This window comes from Mastomys coucha, unplaced genomic scaffold (assembly GCF_008632895.1).
Source record: "Mastomys coucha isolate ucsf_1 unplaced genomic scaffold, UCSF_Mcou_1 pScaffold3, whole genome shotgun sequence".
NCBI lineage: Eukaryota > Metazoa > Chordata > Mammalia > Rodentia > Muridae > Mastomys > Mastomys coucha.
The window spans coordinates 55,186,625-55,200,658 of record NW_022196909.1 but is presented as its reverse complement, the minus strand read 5'-3'; the positions used below and the strand labels follow the sequence as shown (position 1 = coordinate 55,200,658).

Below are 14,034 nucleotides of genomic sequence, written 5' to 3'. Positions count from 1 at the left end.
CTTTTCCATGTGAAGAAATGGACATAGTTTTGTATGAACATGGCCTGCTCAAGAATGAGTTTGTCTCCGTTCAGTCATAGATGAGACAGGGACTACTAGGACAAAATTTGCCTGTAGGGAGGCATGGGTATTGGATGGCTTCTGGAGAAAGGAGACTCGTTTTCTTCAGTAGCTTAGGCACTGGTGATTTGCCTTGTTCCAAGTAGCACTTCATAATATGACCATGTGTCATACCCAGTGAGTGTCCCAACAACAAAACAAAACAAAACAAAAAACAAAAGATCAAAAAAAACCTAGTCAAACACACCAACCGACAAACAAAAAAAGCAGAAGTGAAAATTATTGGCAATATAACTTATAGTTCATGGGAGAGAGAGGTAATCAAGAGAGACTGAAATATGACCAATGGGGAAATGCCCATGGGCATCTCTTTCATTGGGTTAGGGAAGTTTTCTTTTATAATTTTGTTGAGGATATTTATTGACCCTTTAATTTGAGTATCTCCACACTCTTCTATCCTTATTATCTTTAGGTTTGATTTTATTATTGTGTCCTGGATTTCCTGATTGTTTTGGATTAGGGGCTTTTTGCCTTTTGAAATTTCTTTGATGTTTGTGTCAAAGTTTCCTATGGTATCTTCTGCACTTGAGAGTCTTTCTTCTATCTCTTGTATTCTGTTGATGATGAGTAAATCCATGACTCCTGATATCTTTCCTAGGTTTTATATATCCAGGGTTGTCTCCCTTTGTGATTTCTTTATTGTGTTTATTTGTATTTTTAGATCTTGGAAAATTTTGTTCAATTCCTTTACCTGTTTGATTGTGTTTTCCTGTAACTCATTAAGGGATTTTTGTGTTTCCTCTTTAAGGGCTTCTAGCTATTTATGTGTGTTCTCCTGCATTACTTTAAGGGAGTTATTCATGTCCTACTTAGTGACCTCTATTATTATCATGAGACATGATTTTAAATCAGAATCTTGCATTTTTGGTGTGATGGGGTATCCAGGACTTGCTGTAGTGGGAGAGCTGGGATCTGCTGATGCTAAGTAGCCTTTGTTTCTGTTACTCATGTTTTTGCCCTTGTCTCTCACCACCTGGTTATCTCTCCAGGTATCTGCCCTTGCTGACTCTGACTGGAGTATGTCCCTCCTGTGACCCTGGTTTTGTCAGAACTCCACAGAATCTAACTGTCTCTGTGACTCTGTGATTCTGTAATCCTGAGATCCTGGGTACGACAGAGATCCTGGGAGTCAAGATGCCTCTTCGATCCTGAAATTCTGGTGTGACCAAGCTCCTGAGATCCTGTTTTGTCAGAGCTCCTGGAAATCAAGATTTCTCTGTGTGCTGTCAGGGTAGGTGGGGAGCTAGAGCCTTGGTTTCGCTCTGGGCACTGGTGCAAGCTGGAAGGAACTATTGCCTCTTGCTGGGGAAAGGTTTTTGTTTCCCTAGTTCTTATGGGGGTCCCAGTTATGCTGAGTGTTGGGAAAGTTGTTTTTTCCTCAACTGTGATCTTGAGTGTTTTAGAGCTCTAGTGTTCCTGGGTGTTTCTGATCTCCTGACAGTCCGGCTTCCTCTGGGATCCTGTGATCCCATTTCTGTGATCCTGTGATGCTGCATTTCACATCCTGTGATCCTGCATTTCAGAGCACCTGGGAGTCAGGATGCCTATGAATGTTGTGGGACTGGGTATGGAGATAGTGCCCAATGTGTGTTCAGGGCACAGGCTCAGACCCTCAATGTGTGATAAGAATTCCTAAGTCCCTGCTCATTACACACCTCATGCAGAAGTCCTGTTTTTTGTTTGTCTTTCTGTTTTTTTGTTTGTTTCTGACTGTCCATTTTTAGATTTTAACTGGAGGGAGTAGAGATTTTATTGTGTTTATTTACAGTCTTAATCTACTATTCTTTGATGGTTAATAAAGGAGGCGATAGTACTTTTAAAAGGAGAATACTAAGAGCTACAGCATGTATGACACCAGGAGACTTGTAGTTAAGTTTAATGTGAAGTGAACACTTTTTTCAATAATCCTAAGAATTCATCCAAAGGATAGGTGACTTTGCGTGTAAAATTTTCTCCTTGGTGACTAACTTTGGTCCCTTTGAATCGTATTGGCCATGTGATGGAAGTTTACTTTATCCATTTGATACTTCTGACTACAACACTTTCTCTGGGCCATCGGGTGTTTAGACATGTTTAACTTGTGTTGATTAGCATTGGCCAAGTCTTCACACAATAATTTTTCATGATAGAGGTCTCATAATATCTTCTCTTGGGCCTGTATATTTCCTTCATCTTGGTGATCAGTCGTGTCCAGGACACCCTTGTGAATTGTCTTATGATTAGAAAATATGGTGGATTCTTCTTGAATATGCTTCAGCACCTGAATGAGAGGTAAATATTTATAACAGGTTTTCAATAGAAACAGCAGACCTATCCATATGTATTTATGAAGATGCAATAGGAAGAGAAAAGGCTGTGAGCTCATAATGTACCCTAGAAATTACAGGGTGTACTAATTTCCATGTCATTGAAGTTTGAGTGGGTTAGGCTTATGCAAAAGCCAATATCCCACTCAGTATTCTATCAGTAATAACTTGCAGATTTAGAACAATTTCTCCAGGGCTACTTAATAACTTTCAGATATTAGCAGAAAAACATAATCTTATTTGGGGAGATTTCATTGATCTCATAAAGTAACTCTTTCTTATTTGTTCAGATTAGTGATAGAAATACAACTGGTGAACTATTAGAATTGTATCAAGTTGTTTCATTGCCTTGTACTTATGTTTGTACTTCTGCTTCTGATTCACATTTCTCTGTGGCATAATTGCAACTGAAGATAAGCTCAATAGATGAACTTACCTTTTAATAATTTACTCACTGACATGCCTCTCAAGTGCCATAATGTGCATCTTTGATTCCTAGGAAGTGTCATGTATTTGTAGCATATCTCCTTTTTCAAGTGTCCAATTCCCACATGACATTAGTGCATATTATACCTGCCACTGCTAGAGAGTGAATTCTTACTCTATATCTCCATAGACCTTTTATGTGCACCAAGGTCCAATTGAGAATACTGTAACCCACTATAATGTCAGGATTTACATTTTCTTGTGTAAAGCACTATTGGTCAAAATTGTCAGGTAGATTGAGATAAATATTGATGTAACACCCTTCCATCAGTGTGCATTGATGGGAGCAGCAGAGTTATGAGAAATAACATCACTGGTAAAGGAGCCATGGATGACACTAAGCAAAGAAAAAGTCCAGGATGAATTAAAGCATGTACCCAACTCAAATGTAACCAACACATTGATAGAATACCTCCAAAAGCAACTCTGGTTGATAAATTCATTAACAAATAAGGGAAGAATCTGACATGTGAGATTGCAGTAATGTCACTGTTTTACTTTGCTTCTAATTGGTAAAATAATAAGCTAAAGTCCTGACTGATGTCCCTGCAAAGGCAGAATTCCTAGTTTCTTTCTGCTAGCATCTTTCTTTTTATGTCATTATGTTCTTAGCCAAACTGAGCTTATATCCAGTTCTTTTTCAGGCAAAAAAACAAAATAAAACAAACAAACAAAAAAACCCTTTCAACTTTTTTCATATGCAAAAATCACCAGGATTTCAACAGTTATGACATCATTCAAAGGTCCAAATCTCTTTCTGCACAAGAAAAATCCACAGTTGTGAACCACTGATAAAGTTATAATAATTTTCTCACATTTCTTTATTAAAATGCCATTTCCAAACACCCCCATTCTAGAATGAAGAAATAACAAACTAGCAAGAAGGAAGCACAACAAAGAAGACCAAACAAAGTTCAAAAGCTGTCTACATTGTAGCTCCATCATTACTGCCAAAGGCTGAATTTATAAGATTTATGGCTTAGGAATCAAGAAGGAGGATGAGAATGGGAGAATCAAGTAGGAAGATGGAGGGGAGATGGAAAGGAGGGGAGAAAAAGCTAAAATTGAAAAGCATTTGAGGGATTGTATGGAAACCTGCTGTGGACCAGGTTTGTTACGGGGACCCCAATTTCCATGGGATGAGAATTCTGGTCAGAAGACTCCACCAACAAATGAAGGCCCTTTCAGATCAGAGGTGACTTTGAGGTGTCAATTTCGACTTTAAGGCCAGAGATTCTCATACTAGTAGCATATGAAAATTTGTATTGCCTGGTACAAAGCCCATAATTTAAAGTATTGCTATTATATGATATTAAGCAGCTACTAAACAGCTGTTCTGAATTCTACCACCTGGTGTATGGTCTGCAACTTAAGCCATAGCCTTTAGATTATGCTAAGTGACTTTAAAACTCTAGCTGGAATTGTCAGCCCAGATTTCAGCCCTCTTGGCTGAATCACAACACGTGTGTACCAGCTTTAAACTAGCTTTCAGTTACTGACGTTACAACATTTTACCATACCCAATAACTTATATCTCTCACACCATTTGTATAACTCAGAAATCTGCCTGTCTCTGCCTCCCAAGTGCTGGGATTAAAGGCATGGTTATTCACCACTGCCTGGCCAGTTTCTTATCTCTTTTCACCTGCTTCTTCAATGAGTGGAGCCCCATTTTTATGGAACTTTGATTCATTCCTTCAATGCCTCTCTTTACCACAGCATGGGCAGAGACATGGAGAAAGGCCCTTCTTGTTTCCTGAGGGATGTTTTGATATACTCATTTTACTTGCCTTTTTTTCAAGCAGAGTCCCATCTTTATGGAACGTTCATTTACATTCATTTTTCCTTTACCATAACCCAGGCAAGGACCTGGAGGAGTGTTCTTATTTCCTGATTCTCGAGGGACTTTTATAGTCTTTCCTCAGGTGTCCCAGCTCCCCACAGCCGAAACATGTGATTTCACTTTCTTGGGAGCATCTCTCGTCTCCGTATGCGCTGAATGTCTTCCATTGCTGTAGCATAGGTAATTCCTTGCACCATGGCCGGTGAGGCATCTAGGCAGGCTCAAATATAGTCTTGTAGGGAGCCTGTCTTGGATAGGTCTGATCAGATCTTGGCACAGGGTGTTCACATTTTCCCAAGCCAATTGTTTTATTACTATATTAATCCCTTCCGAAGGAGGAAGCATTCTAGAAACTGCCTCTCCTACTCTAGCTACAGAACTTTCATATGATTCATCTTGCTTATGTCTGACTCCTGAAAGCACTGTGGATTTAGCCCCAGGTGGAGGTAAACTCCACCAGCTGGAAGCAGCTATTTGATTAATCTGTTCATGTCTCCTAGCTTCTGCCCTTCTGCCATCAAAACCGACCGGTGGAAGCGACTTCCGTACCTTCAATTTTGTTTTAAGTTTGGCTGGTGTAGTAAGCAATGGTTTGTTCCTACTGCACTCAGGGAAACATTCCTTTCTTAATTCATACTTTGCACCTTCCTCATCTGAGTCCCACTCATCACTACCATCTGCATCACTACTTTCCTCAACAATTCTACATTATATCTTACTCTGCTAGTCTTAAAAGTTTTCTTATTCATGGCAGAAGGCTTTACCTCTATCTCATCTGGAGATTCTGAAGGTGCTCCCTTCACTAAAATCTCCAGATCTGATTTTTCAGTTAGTAAATCTCTCATTTGTTGCCACAGAACAAGGGCATGACTAGGAATTTCTCTAGATGAATTCTTTTCATGAAACCACTACATATCTTTACCTACTCGCTTCCAATCCTCTAATGTCAAGCTTCCCTCCTTCAGAAACCAAGGGCTGATTTTTTGTACAAAATCATAAAATTCCTGTAAGAATTTATCTGAGACTTTTAAACCTCGACCTATAACATGTGCTTGAACACCCACAGAAACAACTGTTTCCTTTTCAATTCTGGTTGCCTCATGATATTAAGATTACTTGCCAATAACTGATAACCTTATCAGTGGACCCATGGTGCCCTCGCGAGAGCCTATTAATTGCCTGAAAGGGGAAAAGAGAGAGAAAGAGAGAACAAAACAAAAACAATAAATCAATAAATCAATAAAGTACTCTTACAAGACTTCTCAATTTCTAACATGATTCTTGTGTCTCTGTGCCTCTTTGGGGACTTTATTTCTGTTGCCTTGGTTTGTCCAACATCAGTATGATGGTTTTTATTTTAACTTTTATATTATGTTTTGTTAAAAGTTTAGAAACTAAGACATATAATCTGCTATCTTTTACTGTATTTTAATCCATTTTATAATTTACTTAATTTCTGAATTACAAGTTTCCATTGTTTCTACTTTTTAGTTTTATTTTTATTACATGGGATTTTGACAACTCATACATGTATATGATGCATTCTACTTAGTCTCCTACATTGCCTCTTTCCATCTTAAGCTTTTAGTCAGCTCCCAAATTCCCTGCAACTACCTTTCTTACATTCATATCCTTATGTTTTATCTCACAGAAGCTTTATCTAGTGCTTATAGGAAACTCCTGGTTTGGAACTGTTCATTACAGCCTGTTGGGTTCAAGTATTTGTCATCTACTAAAGACAATGTTTACATTTTCCACAAAAATACAACAATAGGCAATACTTTAGCAAGGTTACACAGAGGGTACTAGGACTCATCTTAGATATATAACTGACCAATGACCTGCACATTTTTGTACATGACCACTGAAGGCAACCTCAGCTGCTCTGGGTCACAGTTGCAATAGCTGTACACCACCTGAAGATAGTGTTTGAAGTTCTTTTCCTGATTCCCTGTTCTTACACTGTTTTTGTTTTTGTTTTTCCTGCTTTTCCTCAATGCTATCTGAGCCTGGAGGAGATGGTATACAAGTCTTGTTTAGGGCAAGGTCTAAAGAGCTAAGTCCTTCTCTCTGAATAATTCAGAGAAAATGTATTCTTTTTCTCTATAATTCAGAGTAATTCAGTCATCATTTATTTCATCAATAAACAAATATATTTCTCCTTTGGTGTTATTGCAAAGGTAAGGTTCTGTGATGGGAAGAGCGTGTGCTCACATGTTTCACTGTGGGAAGAATGTAAGTACTTAGAAGACATTGGGACCAGGTCATCTTACTTACACAGCAGCACCATGCTCCCTGCTAGGGCTTAAGATATCTTCAAATATAAGTTTTTGATTGAGTTTACAGTAAGAAGCACTAATTATGTTCTATGGTATGGGGCTTAGATACCTTCAGAGAAGAGTTAGAACACATATAACTATCATATTAATACACAAGTGGACACATCTTGGCTGTCAGATTGACACTCTACAGTTTACAGCTGATGAAGACCAAGGAGGGAGGTATCCTGTTTTGCTAAAGGATTATTAACCTTAGGCAGGAGGCAGGAGAAACAATTTTATCTTGACAGCAACAGTTGGAGAATTATTTTATTAATTTTAGTGATTGTCAGTAGGATAATAGTCACTGTTTAACATGGGATGCTAGAAAACATATTTTCTCTAGCTAGATAACTTAGTCACAATAAAATTAAAGAGACTCTATTACAAAAGTGTATTTTATAAGAAATAAATGTTGGAGGGGTGGTAGTATACAACTTTAGTCTTATCACTCAACAAGCTGAAATAGGATTTCAAGGTCATCCTGAACTATATAAAAAGTCACCAACTAAAACAAAACAAATCAAATAAACTAAACAAAACAAAATTAGTAGTCTGGATTATGCTATTTGTAAATTCTCTCCCCCAGGGGTAAAAACACACCAAACAAACCAGAATTCCATGCTTGTTTAAGGAAGATATTTGTGAGTATATTAGTATTGTCTGGTATGATTATCAATAGATTTACTTATAATGGCTTTCATAAATATTCTTATTTTTTAACTACAGGTTATAAAATATACATTTAAATATTCACTTTAAAAAATCAGTTAAAGAATTTAAATTTTCAATTAACATGTGGCTCCAATGGAAGGAGAGGTCCTGGGTTCTATGAAGTCTTGATAGATCCCCCAGTATAGGGTCATTAAGGACAGGGAGGTGGGAGAAGATGGGTGGGTGGAAGAGCACCCTCATATAAGCAGGGGGAGGGAGGATGTGATAGGGTTTTTCCTGGAGGGAGGGAAACCAGGAAAGGGGCTAACATTTGAAATGTAAATAAAGAATATATCCAATAAAAAAAGTGTGACGGTCTCCCCAGAGACTGACTCTTCTTGATATTTTTACACTAGAAGATCCTCAAACCAGATGTAGTTACTTATGTCTTTGCCCTTGCCTCTCACCACCTGGTTATCTCTCCAGGTAACTGCCCTTGCTGTCTCTGACTGGAGTATGCCCATCCTGTGATCCTGGTTGTGTCACAACTCCTCAGACTCTAACTCTCTCTGTCACCTTGTGATTCTGTGATCCTGAGATCATGGGTGTGACAGAGCTCCTAGGAGTCAAGTTTTCTCTCTGTTTTGCAAGGGTTGGTGGAGAGCTAGATCCTTGGGTTTGCTCTGGGCACAGGTACAAGCTGGATGGAACTCCTGCCTCTGGCTGGGCAAGGGTTAATGTTTACCTGGTTCCTATGGGGGTCCCAGTTAGGCTGAGTGTTGGGAAAGTTGTTTTGGCTTCAGCTGTGATCTTGAGTCATAGCTCCAGTGCTCCTAGATGTTTCTGAGCTTCTGACAGTTCAGCTTCCTCTGTGATCCTGTCATCCTGGGCATTTTAGAGCACCTGGGAGTCAGGCTCCCTCTGGATGTTTGTGGGACTGGGTGTGGAGATAGTGCCCAATGTGTTCAGGGCACAGACTCAGGCCCCTCAATGTGTGATAAGAATTCCTAACTTCCTGCTCATTACATACCTCATACTGAAGCCCTGGTTTTAAGTTTTTCTGTCTGTCTGTCTGTTTGTTTTTTTCTGCCTCTGGCCATTTTTGGTATTTAGCTGTAGGGAAGTGAGAGGTTATAGTGTTTATTTACACTCTATAATCTTCTTTGTTTGGGTGGTTAATAAAAGAGGTAATAGTACTTTAAAAAAAGAGACTACTAAGAGCTACAGCATATAGGACACCAGAACACTTGTAGTTAAATTTAATTGAAAATGAACAACTTTTTCAGGATTTCCAAGAATTCATTGGAAGAATAGGTGATTACATATGTAAAATTTTCTCCTTGGTGACTATATATACTCATTTGAATCTTATTGTCCACGTGATTGAAATTTACATGGTCCACATGATGCTTCTGATTACAGCACTTTCTCTGGGCCATCATATTTTCAGACAGGTTTAACTTGTGTTGATTAGCATTGGCCAAGCCTTCAAACAATATTTTTTCTTGATTGTGGCCATACAATATCTTCTCATGGGCCTGTGGATTTCCTTCACCTTGGTGGTCAGTCTTGTCCAGGACACCCTTGTGAATTGTCTTATGATTAGAAGATATGGTGGATTCTTATTGAATATGCTTTAGTACCTGAATGAGAGGTAAATATTTATAACAGGTTTTCAATGGAAACAGAAGACCTATCCATATGTATTTACAAAGATGCAGAAGGAAGAGAAGAGGCTGTGAGCTCATAATGTGACCTAGAAATTACGGGGTGTACTCACTTCAATGTCATTAAAATTTGAGTGGATTAGGTTTATGTAAGAGCCAATATTCCACTCAGTACTCTACCAGTAATAATTTGCACATTTAGAACAATTTCTCCAAAGCTACATAACAACTTTCAGATATTAGCAGAAAAATATAATATTATTTTGAGAGATTACATTGATCTAGTAAAGTAACTCTTTCATCTGTTCAGTTTAGTGATAGAAATTCAACTGATGATCTATTAGCATTGTGTTAAGTTGTTGCATTGCCTTGTAGATATGTGTATGTGGAGAAGAAATACATTATAGGACAATGCTTGTCGATTTTCTGAACAAGATTGAAACATTGAATTTCCACACTATTGTGGTACCTTATAGGTAAGAGAAATACTTTATGTACATGTGAACAATCACAGTAACGTTACATATTTTCTCTGATATTTCAAGGTGAGTTTTTCTGTTATTCCCTCCATCATGGCTAAGCATTATTATTATTATTATTATTATTATTATTATTATTATTATTGTTTTAGTTCTATGCTCAGAGACATGACCATACTGCATGTAAACATGTCTATGTCTATCTTCAGCTACATTGCAAGGAATTGTGACCATTTGTGCATGCTAGAACAAATAGACCTAAGACACTTGTTAATTCCTATAGAAAGAATACACATACTAGACATTTGTAATACAGAACCACTGTGATTTCTCTAAGCCAATGTTATTATACACATTCAATATCCCATATACAATCTAACTCAAATGAAATATAAAGATAATTTATTTCAATATTTCAAATGAGATTATCTGATAGAAATGGTAATAGTCATTTTCTTCTAACATGCTATGTAGGTTTGTATTAAAAATTCTTCTGAAGAGATGTTGTCTACAAAGGGAGTTAGTGGACCTTTTATTAGGAAGGCAGACATTTAAAAGTATTGATAATAATATATAATAGATAGCATCTCAAGGGTTGCTTTTGAGGTCAGGCTTGAGTCAACTTAGCTCTACTACAAAAACCAAATGTGATAGAGATGAAGGAAAAATAGCAAAACAGCAGTGTGTGAGCTAGTCAGAAAGGTAGGACTAGAGAAATGATGGTGCTGAGAAAGAAAGAAGACTGTGGTGTACATGCTGGCATTGCTCAGTAGAATTGGCAGAATGGTGTACAATAACCAAGAGCTCATGCAGACACTGACTCTGCCTCTAAACCTGCTGCCCAGCTGTAGGATTACCCCTGTCTCTGGGAAAACAGGAAAGGTTCATTTTCTGTGTTGGAAAACCTCAAAGAACCATTAGGCCATGATGCCACTTGTGATAGCTCTTCCTAGTTGTCAACTTGACTACATCTGGAATGAACTACAATCCAGAAATGGAGGGCACACCTGTGATCCAGATCTTCAGAATTGAAAACACAGGCTTCTAACATGAAGATCTTGAGGCATAATTGCCATGAAAATCAAAGGCCAGGCAAGATAGTACATGCTTTTAATCCCCAGAGACTGAGGCAAGCAGTTCTCTAAATTCAAGGTCAAGCTTGAGACAAAGCAAGTATCAAATCCAGGTGTGGTGGTACACACCTTTAATCTGAGTCACATCTTCTGCTTGAGAACTGCAGAAGGACATTTGAAGAAGGAAAACTCATTCTACTTTGCCTGCTTGGTAAAAGCTACTTGCTAGCACATCTGTTGGAACCTACCTCCTCAGGATTCCAGCTTCTTTAGAAGACCAGCTGTAACAACTGGCTTTGTTCAACTGAGCAACTACTAAATTTTTAGACTTTTCATTCATAGGTGCCCAAGGTTAGGGTAGTTGGACTATAAACTCTTGGTCATTTCAATAAATTCCCTTAATATTTAGAGACATTTCAAAAGTTCTTTGACTCTAGTGAACCCTGACTAATACAAAACCAGAGTTTAAGTCAGAGTCTTACTCAATGCATCTTGCCTAGACCTTAATGAAGTCTGATATTCATGTGCATGTATGCCATATGTACAGCTGCCTGACGCCTCAGTGATTTCTCAGACTTGCTACTTTGTGAGCCATGGTGATTTAATGGCATGTGTAACCATCTGAGACCCTGTTGATGCTAGTGGTCTGTGCAGCTGCTGAGTGCAATGATTTGGTCAGTGATATGGACAATTGGCATGATGATGTCTACAGCCTGTGTTATCACCAAAGCCCATGTAGATACCCATTATCAAGGCTGTTGCTTGAAGCCATGTTAATGTCTATGGGAGAGCTTTCCCACCATGCAACAGCCCAGAGCACTGAGATATAGGCTGCGGCATAGGGGAAGGAGAGCTGGCTCCATTCCTCCAGGCTATCTCACACCTCTCCTTATCTGATAGATCTGTATTGGATGGAGTTAGAGAATCATCCTTCCTTTGGTGGTTGGCCACTTGGAATTTGACCATGCTCCAGTGAATATATGGGCCTTATAAAATAGATTTTTTTTCTCTTTGAGAGGAGTACAGAGGGTGAGATCATGGGAAAAGGGAGAAAACTTGGGAAAACTGGGAGGTAAGCATGATGGGTGGGCATGATATGATCCAAGATAATCAATGAAAAACAAAAATACATAAACAAACCAATAACTAGAAGCTAATAGAATTTTGAAAAAGAGTTCAATAAGAGTGAACAACATGTCATCACATTTGATTAGGAACCAGGTGAGTGGTACAGGGGAAGAGGGGTTTATATATTGAGATTTAGGCACATTTCACATGATATAGTGATGATCAGATAATTTTGGCTGTTGGTCCTCATATTCACCTTTTTTGGATAAAAGGGCCTTCGTTTGTTGGCGGGGTCTTCTGCTTCTGATTCACATTTCTTTGTAGTATAATTTCAACTGAAAATAAGCTCAATAGATGAACTTACCTCTGAATGATTTACTCACTGACATGCTTCTCAAGCACCATAATGTGCATCTTTGATTCCTAGGAAGTGTCATATATTGTAGCACATCTCCCTCTTCAAGTGTCCAATACCCACATGACATTAGTACATGTTATACCTGCCCCTGCTAGAGAGTGAATCCTTACTCTATATCTCCATAGCCATGTTATTTGCTCCAAGGCCCAACTGAGAATACTGTAACCCACTATAATGTCAGGATTTTCATATTCTTGTATAATGCACTATTGGTCAAAATTGTCAGGTAGATTGAGATAAATATTGATGTAACACTTACCCTTCCATCAGTGTGCATTGATAGGAGCAGCAGAGTTATGAGAAATAACATCACTGGTAAAGGAGCCATGAATGACACTAAGCAAAGAAAAGGTCCAGGTTGAATTAAAGCATGTATCGAACTCAACTGTAACCAACACATTGATAGAATACAGGCAAAAGCAACTCTGGTTGACAAATTAATTAACAAAATAAGGGAAGAATCTGACATGTGAGATTGGCATGTCACTTTTTCACCTTGCTTCTAATTGGTAAAATAATAAGTTAAAGGTCCTGACTGATGTCCCTGCAAAGGACAGAATTCCTAGTTTCTTTCTGCACATTCCCCTCTCTTTGGAAAGAAAGGTTGGTGGAGGGGAGATTTAGTTTTTATTTTCATTTTTGCTATGTACCATCTCTTTTGTTGCTACCTGCTGTTTATACTGGGTATAAATCATTGTGCCAGGGTTGTGATTATACAGATATAATTATGCAAATACCTTAGAAGTGGTATTTTATGAAGTGCAGTTGGAAGATTTACCTATATTTTCCTTTATATTGAATTTATTTTTACATTTTGCTTTCAATAAGTAAATATGATAATAATTAGTGAATAGTATATCCAGTCTATTCAGGCTCACTCAAACAATATTTTGTTAGATGGGTTGCTTCCTATTTTCATTAAGGTTTAAACATCCTGTGTTCATTGCACATAACATCCATCCTCAATGAGTACCTACATCCTACGTCTTTTAGATACTGCTAATGACCAGTTAATGATACATTCTCCTTTCTTTAGGAGCACATAAATGACTTACTTTGTACACTAAAGGTGTGCTGTCTCACTCTGTACACTATGTATACATTAGAAATTTTCAAAAAAGTTATAAATATGAAATTTGCTTCAAATTTTTAACAATGACAATGGAGAACCATTATCAGCATTGATCTACTACATTTTACATTTTGTATAATATTCCTTCCCTTTCCTCCCTTCAAGTCCTTCCACATACCCTGTACTACTCTCTTTCAAATTTACTGCCTGCATTTTCATTGCGATTTATGACCAGAATTTGAGTTAAAATATACCAACCAGAAACTGTAATGTTTTATTTGTTTGTCTTTCCTCCTAGCCACCAATTATTGCCCAGGATATAAAAAACATCCAGGTCCACCCAGATCCTTGTGCATTCACTATCAATACCTTTTAGAGTGACAGTTTTTATTCTTGCTCATGGTAGGCCAGTAAAGTAGGAATTGTAAATAATACTTTCTATCTACATGACACTAAGAGTCTAAAGTTTGGGAAAAACTTGGCCTTACATTTTTAATCATAGGCAGATGAGCAAATAAATTCGATTTGAG

At 38.0% G+C, this 14,034-nt stretch overlaps 2 pseudogenes; both read right to left on the bottom strand.

Annotated features, from left to right (window-relative positions):
• Nucleotides 1-1,995: 1,995 nt before the first annotated feature.
• On the bottom strand, nucleotides 1,996-3,241 carry LOC116075367 (annotated as a pseudogene).
• Nucleotides 3,242-8,971: 5,730 nt separating this feature from the next.
• LOC116075135 lies at nucleotides 8,972-12,760 on the bottom strand (annotated as a pseudogene).
• Nucleotides 12,761-14,034: the final 1,274 nt, after the last annotated feature.